The sequence below is a fragment of the Camellia sinensis genome, unplaced genomic scaffold (assembly GCF_055761805.1).
Source record: "Camellia sinensis isolate YWXY unplaced genomic scaffold, ASM5576180v1 Unanchor1, whole genome shotgun sequence".
NCBI lineage: Eukaryota > Viridiplantae > Streptophyta > Magnoliopsida > Ericales > Theaceae > Camellia > Camellia sinensis.
This window is the reverse complement of record NW_028128987.1, coordinates 8,953,585-8,965,033: the sequence shown is the minus strand read 5'-3', so window position 1 is coordinate 8,965,033 and position 11,449 is coordinate 8,953,585. Positions and strand designations below refer to the sequence as shown.

General features: G+C 35.7%; 1 long non-coding RNA gene across 1 annotated transcript; it reads right to left on the bottom strand.

Annotated features, from left to right (window-relative positions):
- Positions 1-1,007: 1,007 nt before the first annotated feature.
- LOC114298183 (uncharacterized) lies at positions 1,008-11,168 on the bottom strand. The gene is made up of 3 exons (XR_014357665.1): positions 11,066-11,168; positions 10,876-10,947; positions 1,008-1,167 (listed from the first exon to the last, which is right to left on the bottom strand). It is a non-coding gene; the product is annotated as an uncharacterized LOC114298183 (long non-coding RNA).
- Between the last annotated feature and the right edge of the window lie 281 nt (positions 11,169-11,449).

Genomic DNA, 11,449 nt, shown 5'->3' with positions numbered 1-11,449 from the left:
CTCCCAGAACTTTTACAGAACCAGGTCTCCGCTCGAGCGTCAACTCTCCCGCTCGAGCGTCACACACAACATCCCGCTCGAGCGTCAAAACTCCCGCTCGAGCTCACAACACTGCAGAGGAGATACTGGAAGATGGAAAACTACGCTCGAGCGTCGAAAACTTCGCTCGAGCGTGAAGGCCAAAATCTGGGCAACTACTCTTGGTTTCTGAGTTCAACCAACCTGTTTCAAACTCGCCCAACACAACTCAAGACTCGAATACAAAGAGAAAGGAATAGTAAGAGGATAAGACAGCAGCACCCTCACGAAACCGAATCTGGATTACAGTTAAACAATAACAGGGAATACCGGGATCGCTATACTCCCAATGAGGACAATTTGATTAGATTATATATGACAGAAAGAGAACATATACATACCTTAATTGAAGCAAGACGAACAAGCCGAAGTGAAGGGAGATCAGGGTGAGAACCCTCTACAAATAAACATCAAAGAGTGACCAATGTTGGTTTTTACTTATATGTCATTTAAGGGAAAAACATGACCGTAGTTTGTAGAATACATCAATGATAGACCGAATGTTGGTTTAGTGGTATCTAGTTGCCAACCCAGTAGAGAAAATAGAGAGATTGATCAATGTAAGTTTCCGTTTTATCTGTTTTTTTGAACAGAAAACACTTTTCAAAAATGAATGCACCCTAAGCCTTAAAATGTTAACTCTCTAATGTGACTAGAAAGCGGCGGGGTTCAAAAGTAACCAACTCCCTAGACTTAGGGGTTAGAATAGCAAGATAAAATGTTAATAACTAGATGAAAATAGAGAGATTGATCAATGTAAGTTTCCGTTTTATCTGTTTTTTTTAATAGAAAACACTTTTCAAAAATGAATGCACCCTAAGCCTTAAAATGTTAACTCTCTAATGTGACTCGAAAGTGGTGGGGTTCAAAAGTAACCAACTCCCTAGACTTAGGGGTTAGAATAGCAAGATAAAATGTTAATAACTAGATAAAGAAAATACATATTTTGATTTGAGCTCAATGATTATTCGGAGTTCCTTACCATGGAGAATATCAATCAGCATACGTGGAATATTGATTGCATCAGCTGCCTTTGCAATTGATACCTCTGTCTTCTTGTGTGTCTTCTCAACAACACCATTCACAAGCCTTCAAAAAAAAAAAAAAAAAAATTAAGAGTTAAGCCTAATTTCTTCGTAAAGTTTGAAACTGAAGGTCATAAACATGTAGAGAGCAAAATTAATCACATTCAATTACAACATGAAGCTTACACATGCTCGAGTGGTCACTAAAAGTTGAAATGAAAAGGCATATCTTCTTAACAATGCTCCTTCCCCCCACCCCCAAAAGAGGGAAAATAAAAAATAAGAAGGTGCCCACAATTAAAACACTAGTAAGCAAGCAATTAAACCAATAAAAGCAGGGGAGGGGGGAAAATACTTTTCAACTTTCAACTTATTTATCGCTCATCAAATCAGCAATTTCTGTACATATTATTATGTATAGATGGGTTATTTATTATAGTTCAACACTTCACAACACTAATTCCTAGAATAACATGTGCTTATAGATGCCACACACATTTTATTTTAAGGAAATAGACTATAAAATGTATTACCCTTAAAAATATGGTATACCAATGACAAGTATACTTATCTTGAAATTATAAATTATTGTCATACATATATAGGTAAGACATACACCAATATTCCCAGCTCATGGTTTTAAATCACAGTATTAGTTGATGTAACAGTCGTGGTTTGATGATATCATATAATAGGAATCATAACTAGAGCCATGAATTTTCTTCAAGCGCAAAATATGGCAATAATAATAATTGATGAGCAATTTATGACCTTGTTTATCACAATTTGAGTGTTGGTAACAGTTTTTAATTAATGTTGTAGCAGCTAAGAACAAGTTTTACAAAATTATACTAAATTTCATATTACTTTTTAGGCCAAAAAAGTGAAGCATTTCATCTAGTAAGTGGTAAGAGAATTTCACAATCTAGAATTCTTCAAATTAAGAAGCTTCATTAAGGATCAAACCTATGAAAGGAGTTGAGAATCAAATCAAGCCAAGTTCAAGTCCAAATCCTTAAACTACCATTGTGGCAGAAAGGCTTGAGCCAAACCCATCTCAACGCAATAAACTCATAACAAAGTATAAACTGACACAGGTACAACATCATTTCCTAGGCAAAAGTTAAAGAACCATACACACAAATGGCATTCAGAGGAACAAAGCAGGAGAGACTTTCTAAATAGATAATAAAATTGAACCGTTTGTTCAGCAATGCAAGCTTAAACTATCAATACATTATCTCAATTCTCCTAATTTTCTCTTAAGCCTTGCCAATCAAGATCGAGGATAAGGTTGAGACGTTTAAGATTTTTCATTAATAACTTCCTCAGAGATGGCATCTTGGCCCCATCGTAAGGCTTACTATTTGCATCTCTAAAGACACAAGTTCAAGTTAAGAGAACAATCTCCCTAGATATGGGGGTAACACTTTTGCGAGAGCCTTATGTGAAGGGCCACCCTTTTTTTTTTATATCCGCCATCTCAAGCCTAAATGTTTAGCTCATTTGGGTTAGAAAGCTGAGCTCAAAACAATAGTTAAAAAAAAAAAAAAAAGCATTCACTCTATTTGTTTCTAGTTTTCAAAATTCACTTTTCAAAAAATTCTACTTTTTCGTTTTCCTTTTTTTTTATTTGTTTTCACTGAATTTTTTTAATATTTAAGATTTTTTTTTTAATTTTTAGACACACCTAACATAAATACACTTAGAAAAGATAATATTTTTTAAAAAAATCTTTAAAAAAATTCACTAAATACCAAAAATATAAAAAAATAGTACATTTTTTGTATTTTTGTATATTAATTAATTTTTTTAAATATTTTTTCACAAATAATTTACTATTTAGATACATCTAAGTAAAAAAAAAATTGCTTAAAATTAAAAAAATATTCACTAAAAATAAAAAAAACATGAAAAAATAAAAAACTCAATTTTTAGAAAACTGAATTTAGAAAATTAAAATCAAACACACTGATTATTATTTACCTCCTAAATTATCCTTTACGATTTTCTATTAGGTTTAACAATGGTTGCAAGACTAATTAGGTTTGGATGTACAACTCGTGATAATGTCCACCCAAATTGCACCAAAGAAAGAAAAGGGTTGAGCTTATCTTTTCAACAAAACCTCAATTTTTAGGGAAGGCAACCCAAGCTTAAATATATTAATCAACTTGGGTTTTCCATCAAATTTAACGATGGTTGCAAGAATATCTATACAGCTCGTGACAGTGTCCACCCAAATTGTAACAAAGAAAGAAAAGGTTGAACTTCACTTTTCAATACAACCTCAAATTCTAGGGAAAACAAGCCAAGCTTAAAGTACTTACTCGATATTAGTAAGCTTGGCTTTTTATAGTTGCATATCTATACAAAATATATCAAAACCCTGGAGCCAAGGTTGTTAAGATCGGGATCCTACACAGGATCGTTTTAGGGGTTTGTCGGATCGGATCGTAGGATCGGATCGAGGATTGTAAGATCCTACTAAAATGATAAAAAAATGCAATAATTTTTATATGACTAAATAATACTATCAAAATATATATAGAATAAGCCCCCAAAAAAGAAATATAACAATTCAATGTAGCATTCAAACATTTTTTTTTCAAAAAAAGAAGTCAAAAACATAATAAAACCAAATACTAACACTTGCACACCATTGTCATTGTTTCTTAATGAAAACAAAACAAACTAAATAAAGGAAGAAGAAATAAAAACTACAATAAGCCATCATTGTCGCCGAAATTATCATCATTATTGCCACAATCACCATTAATCATTGCCACGTCATCATCGTCATCATCACCATCACCACCCCCGGTGCCATCCAAGTCCTCAATGTCTTCACCAATAGTAGCATCTTCAAAGTCATGATCAAAATCCCTTCGAGCATCCATGTTTTGATCTATAGCATCAACATCACTTACTTCATGAACTTCATCATGTTCTTTACCAATATGATCACGACCTAAGTTAGAGTAAACAAAAAAATTAAAAGTAAAATTAAAGTTATAATTTCTAATTAAAACTAAAAGATGTGTACATAAACTTACAAGCTTCTTCTAAATTCCTTGCAAGGGCCTCCACTTCGTCTTTATCCGAATCACATCCATGTCGAGCATTCCTATCAAGCACACTCAACCAATTTCCTTCTCTTGGAAGAGTCGAAGTCTCTCTCTCTATTATCCATTCATCATCTGATGGGATATCATCCAAACATAATGGATTCACGATTGTTTGTCTATTCATGTGTCGTTGTCTCAATTTCAAATTGTACATGACAAACACCAAGTCATTCATTCTCTTTTGGTGCAAACGATTCCTCCGCTTTGAATGTACCATCTCAAAAGCACTCCAATTTCACTCACACCCCGATGAACTGCATGTTAAACTTAAATATCCTAATTGCAAACCTTTTCAACTCAGGGCATTCATCACCAAAAGAGTCCCACCAATCAGCTACATGAAAGTTTAGTTATAAATTTAAAATTGATGAAATGAAAAAAAATAATAAGATATTAAAAATGATACAAATCAACTTATAGTAAAAATAAAAAAACACCTGGAGATTTCTTTTTCCTAGTCATGACTGCATTTTGTATGCCAAAGAGCCCTCTTGCACTCTTGGATGCATCAATTTGCAAATCTATCTTCACCCTCTCATTAACATCAGGAACCATTCTTTCAAGACATTTGTATAGCCCAATTTTAACCTCCGCATCGGGCTAAAAATTAGGACTGTAATGAAACTGAAGGTTCAAGAAGTATGCTGCAGCATGCAATGGGTGATGGAGTTGGGATTCCCATCTTCTATCAATGATGGTCCACATAGGATCATAGCTAACACCATTAAATAAAGAGCATTAATGAACAAACAAAAAGTTTAGAGAAATATAATAGTAAAGTAAATAAGATTAACTAATTAAAAGTTTACCATGTAAAAACATTATTGAAATTGCTTTGAATTTCCTCTTTCGCACGATCCATTGCCTCGTAAATGAATCTCATCGCCGGATGCTTATCCAAATCCACCAATCTAAGTACTTTAATGAGAGGTACCACAGCCTTCAAGCACATAGAAACGCCCTTCCAAAAATTACGAGTATCTCAAACAATATCTTCAATTTTTTTACCCTTTTGAGACCTTGCAAATCGACTATTCCTTCACTTGGATGATGTAAACAAAGAGAACAATGCACCCTTTTGCTCATGAAGCCGCCTCAAGGTCAAGTAAGATGTGGCAAATCGTGTTACCGTGGGCCTAATAAGTTCAATACCTTTTGTGAACTCCTTCATCCAATGAATAAGATTTGTTCTTGAATAAATGTATGCCATAATTCTTTTTCCCTTTTTAATTGTAACTCGATGAAGTTAGATTTGCTTCTCAAAATCCTCTAACATCAAATCTATGCAATAAGCGGCACAAAGTGTCCAAAACAAGCTCTTCCTCTTATCCATTAACATTTCTCCCGCCAACTTATAATTAGAAGCATTATCGGTCACCACTTGCACAACATGCTCCACTCCAACCTTCTCAACAATCTCATCCAATATCCCAAAAACCTTTTCACCGGTTTTTGAAATGTCGGATGCATCCAATGAGGATAGAAAGATAGTTCCATTAGGACTATTGACAAGAAGATTACAAATTGATCTTCTCTTTCTATCCGACCATCCATCGGACATAATTGTACACCCGGTCTTCTTCCATTGTTCCTTGAACTCATCAAGCAATTGTAATGTCTCTTGCACTTCTTTTTTTTAAAAATGTCACCCTAATTTCATGGTAAGATGGTGGCACAAGGCCTTTTCCATAATCTCCAATTTTCTTAACCATAAGTGAAAATATGGGGTTGTTGACACAATTGAAAGGAATTGCACTAGTGTAAAAAAACTGGGCAATTGTTTGACAAACATCATCTGTCACGACCCCAAACTGCCCCTAGTAGTTTGGTGCCGTGATGGCTAGTAATCCGTGATTACCGAAGGCCAACTTCCAAAATTCACACACAATCAGAGTATAGATATAGGGGGCTCACAAGTGCGGAAGCAATAATCTAAAATACAAGTGGTCCATAAGAGCAGTGCATAAGTCAAATGGAATGGCATACATCTTTACATAGCTTTACAACTTGAATACATATAGAAATGAAGTACAAAAATACATATTACATCTTAACAAAAGGGCTTCTTAAGCCAACATGTTCAAACACAAAAGCTTCAAGATTGCCGACATCCTCACTGCCGACATAACATGCATACAAAACACACATCTCGGTGTAGCCGACTTCTTGCTTGTTACTTACATACATACATAGGGAGGGTGAGCTTGGATACTCAGTGAATGGTATAAGTAATAAAGGGGTTAAATGAATGATTCCCGGGGTCTTTCAAAACCATACATAATATATATCTTTGTCAAAACCATACTTATCATAGCTTGTACAAAACATGAGATAAATCTTGTTCATCAAACTTGATCTTACAAAACTTACTTAACATACGTCAAATCTTATAACATGGGGTGATGACATTTCGGACCAAACAAACAAAGGTGCCACAAAAGCTTAGAGTCCCCTGGCACGTATGAACTTCACATGTGTGCTACTAATGCTTATAGTCCCTTAGCACGTACGGACTTCACATGTGTGCTACTAATGCTTATAGTCCCTTAGTACGTACGGACTTCACATGTGTGTTACTAATGCTTATAGTCCCCTAGCACGTACGGACTTGTGCCACAAAAGCTTAAAGTCCCCTGGCACGTACGGACTTTCAAAGATTGTCATCAAAACAAAGCTTACTTGATACATTGCCATCCAAAATAGAGTTTATACTTGATACATAAAGTAGGGATATCATTCATGCTTAACAAATACTTTTATCAAAACAAGTCAAAGCTTTATCAAAACGTTATAACATAACTTTATTAAAAATACCACTCACTTTAATTCTTGGGACGTCGGGATCAAGGCAAAGGTCCAAGTCCTACAAGGTAAAGCATACAGGACATACTTCTCAAAACAAGTCTTACATGCATGCAATTAATCTTGGAAAAACATGCTGGAAGTCAAAACACTGTTTTACATGTCAAAAAGACATGCTGGGTACTAACCTGGTCTTTGCCGAGGTCCTACACCTCCTGGCCGAGGTGTGACTACCTAGGCTTCGGCGTGCGGCTGCATGCCGAGGTGCGCACAAGACAAACTAAAGGTGCAAGTGATCATGCAAGGTAGGCCAAGGTGAGATACGATGCTTGGCCTAAGTGTGAGGTCTAGGTGAGAGTGATCTCGGCGACTACACCTCGGGAAGTGAGGCCTGGAGATCTGGGTTTCCACCCGTGAAGAACAGGAAGAACATGAACATGAAGATCATGAAGAACATGAATGCCAAAATCATAACTTCTTTATTACAAAAATCTGGGATTTCATGCTATGAGTTCGAAAACATGGACCTGGGTACCCATGCTAGAAAATCATGCGAAAACAAACACAAAAACATGGATCTAGGCATGAGCCTTCGGATCAAAACATGACTTTTCTTGAAGAACACATGAATGCTATTTTCTCTTTCTAAAATCGAACTTCAAAGCAATCCATGGCTTACAAATCATATTCAATCATGCAATGCAATAACATAAACATAAAGAACGACAAGAGCAGATCAAGAATCTAACCTTAGAACACGGATCTAACGGTTTGATCTTTGGGAATCAAGCTTGGAAATGTATCTCTCCCTCAAGAACTCTTCTCCCTCCTCTAGAGCTTCTCTCTCTACTCTTCAAAACAAAGATACAACAAATGGTAGGTTTCTCTCTCTATCGGCTGACTTAACTCTCAGCTCAAACACATGGCGACGGCTGGTTGGTTCTCGTTAAAAAGGTGATAGATTGACAAGACAAGACTATGACAAAGCGTATCTAACAAGCTACTCGGCAAAACACTTCGGCAAGGGGTGACATCGGCTAAGGACAAGGCTTCGGCAACTAAGGTGACAATGACCTCGGCTGGGAAGGACAACACTTGACTAAGCTGTGCCACACCTTGGCCTAGATGTGCCACACCTCGGTCTAGGTCATACCACTCTAAGACAAGATCACTCAGGTGCAAAGGTAACATCTCGGCCTAGATGATACACATCTCGGCCTTGGTGATTCACACCTCGGCCTAGATAATACCATCTCGGCCAATATGTCAGGGCGAAGGTGGAGGTCAAACAAAGAGGTTCCAAGATACTTCTAGACTGAAGATGACCTCGGCTTGGAATGATCTAGGCGTAACGTAACCTAGGCTTGGCATAGCTTCGGCTAAACATAACTTAGGCTTGAGGCACCAAGGAAGGAACAAAACAGGCACACAACACCTAGACAAATCACATAAACACAAAGCAAGACAAGATTCATGGATGCAAACCTAGCAAGACAAAGTTGTGTAAGTGAACATGAACATGACTACAACATGAATATGGGTTGCTACAGCAATCTTAACATGGCAAAACATATAAATGCATGCAACATGACTAGGACAAAAATGTGGGTTGTTACATCATCTCTCTCTTCTTTCTTAAATAATTGATTGATAGTTTTTTGATTTTGATGCCAAGACTTATTCACCACAAATTTATCTATACGCCCATAATGTTTTTGTTTGTTTCCATGGCCACCGGCATGCAATAATTCCACTTCTTCATCAGAATCATCATCACCAATATCAAGCATTCTCTTTTTCTTATTTTGAGACTCCAATGTTTGAGTTCTCAAAAGACTCATAAATTTTTCCCTAACATCTTTTGGAACTTGGGGACATGGTTCAACATTTTGATGAGTGCATGCCAAATGGTGTTTCAATCTATATATTCCTCCAGAACCAGTAATATTACAGTATTTGCATTTTACCTTTTTGCTTGCAACATCCACTTCAATGCCGTGTTCCCAACCAGGATCAGATCTTAGACCAGCAACATTTTTCCTCTTCCTCTCTCTTCTTGAACCAGAGGTTGACATTCCTGCAATTGCAACAAATTGTAAACATTTGGCAAATTGTAAAAAGGCACAAGACAGAGACAGTTCATGTTTTTAATTTCCATTCCCAGGGGCTAATTAAAACAACAGTAGCATTATCATTTATAGCATTGCAGGCAACAAAGAAGAAGAAGGAAAATTGAAGAAGAAAAAAAGAAAAGAAAAAAGAGAATGTGATTCAGTGAAGGAAATGAATGTGATTCAGTGAAGGAAAAAAATAAATAAGAGGTGATTCAATGAAGAAATAAATAAATAAATAAATAAATAAGATAATGACTTGGTCATCTAAAGAGCTTTACAACAGTAAGGTGCTCAGATCATACCCAGATGTTGATTCACATAGTAAACTTTCTTTATGGTGAAGAATGATTGTTCAGTTGTTTTTAGTATTTTTTTTACAGAACAAAAATAAATAAATAAATAAATCAGAACCAAAAATAAATAAATAAATAAATAAGAGCCAAAAAAAAAAATCACCGAAGGAGGTGATTCAGTGAAGAAAGAAGGAGAGATCAATGAAGAAAGAAAGAAGAGCTGTTGAGCAGCGAAGAAAGAAGAAGAGTCTTCGAATTCGAAGAAAAAAAAATAGAGCAGCAGACACCTGGAGTGGAGTCGCAGCGAAGAAGAGAGAGGGAGAAGAAGAAGAAGAAGAAGAAGAAGAGGAAGCAGCGTACCTGGAGTCGTTTGCCCAGGTCAGGCTTCGTTTGATGTTGAATGATTGAATCTTTCTTTCCCCAGGTCAGTCTTCTTCGTTTGCCCTAATCTGCTTTGCTTCTCTGTTTCTCTCATTTTAGGTCCCGATTTGGCCTTTAAGTTGCCCAAAAAATCCTTCAAATCTGGATCGTATGGAGTCGCGATCTAGATGCTATCCTACCGATCCCGTCGATCCCACCACGATCCTGCTTTGGGGTCGATCCGATGTACGATCCGGATCGAATAGTGTATAATGAGTCGTAGGATCGTACAATCCTACGATCCGGATCGCAATCTTAACAACCTTGCCTGGAGCAACTATGATTTTTTTTACCACTACTTTTAACATGAACCATGATATAACCTAAGCCAGCATTGGTTAAGCCCACCAACTCACCCCCCCTCCTCTTAAAAGAGGGCGCAACATATTGCTTTTAAAGGGAGTGTGGATGAAGCCAACCAAGTTTTCATATAAGAAATATATATATATATATATATATATATATATTAAGAGCTCCATATTTTCCTTTCTTTTTTCGCCTAAGGGCGTGGAGTTTTGGGAGTTGAGAACATACAAGTAACTTTATCCTATAGTTGATTTTGGATCTTCTTATTATAATTTTTTTTTGATAAATGCTTTTGGATCTTCTTTTTGACATAAAACAATAAATCATTTTGTTTCTGAAATACAAGTTAGACAAAAAAATAATAATAATGAGTATAAGTCTCAACCTGAGGTGAAAATATTTATCAACTTCAACCCCATTTAAAAACTTTCAACTGCTTCCAACATAGTCATACACATAAACGACATTAGGAGAGAATGAATGCTTTCTTATAGCCAAACAAGCTTTAGCAGTACCAATGAAGTATAAAAAAATAAAAACAAGAAAAATAAAAGCACTAGGAAAAGAAAATTATAACCAAATTTTCCCTTTCTGTTTCCAAATCCCCCAACCAAACACAGAGTAACAATTGCAAATTAATCTCTTTTTCTCTCTTAATGCATCAACCCAAAAACCCATGAGAATAATTCATCAATAAAACAATAATTACCTCACAATTGCCATGCAATATAGCATCGTCAGCATCTCCTCCGAGTCGAAAGCATCATCACCAAGGTCAACTCTACAATTGACAAAGACAATTCCTCGGTATAGTAATAAAATAAATAAACACACAACATTCAAGTTTATTTCAGTTTGGAATATTGACCAAAAAAAGTTTGGAGAAAAAAATTCATTACCTAAAAAAAGGATCTTTTTGCTGAATTTCAACAATTGAAGCGGTTACTTCAATCACAACAGGAAGACACCCTCTGCTTCGCCACACCGTTATCTAGAAAACCCCAATTGTTCATGCTAAAATTTGTAATATCATTAACACTATGTTTGGGAACTTGGGAGAGAAAAGAAAAGAAAGGATTAAATAAGTTATAAGAAAAAAGAAAAGAAAAGAAATGATTGTGATTTCTCTCATTTTTGTTTGGATAAGGAAGAAATAAAAAAAAAATGATTGCGATTTCTCTCATTCTTGTTTAGTTAGATTTCATTAAGAGAAAAGAAGATAAATTATTTTATGTTATATTACCAAAATAACCTTTTTATATTTTCAATCATTTTATTTCCTT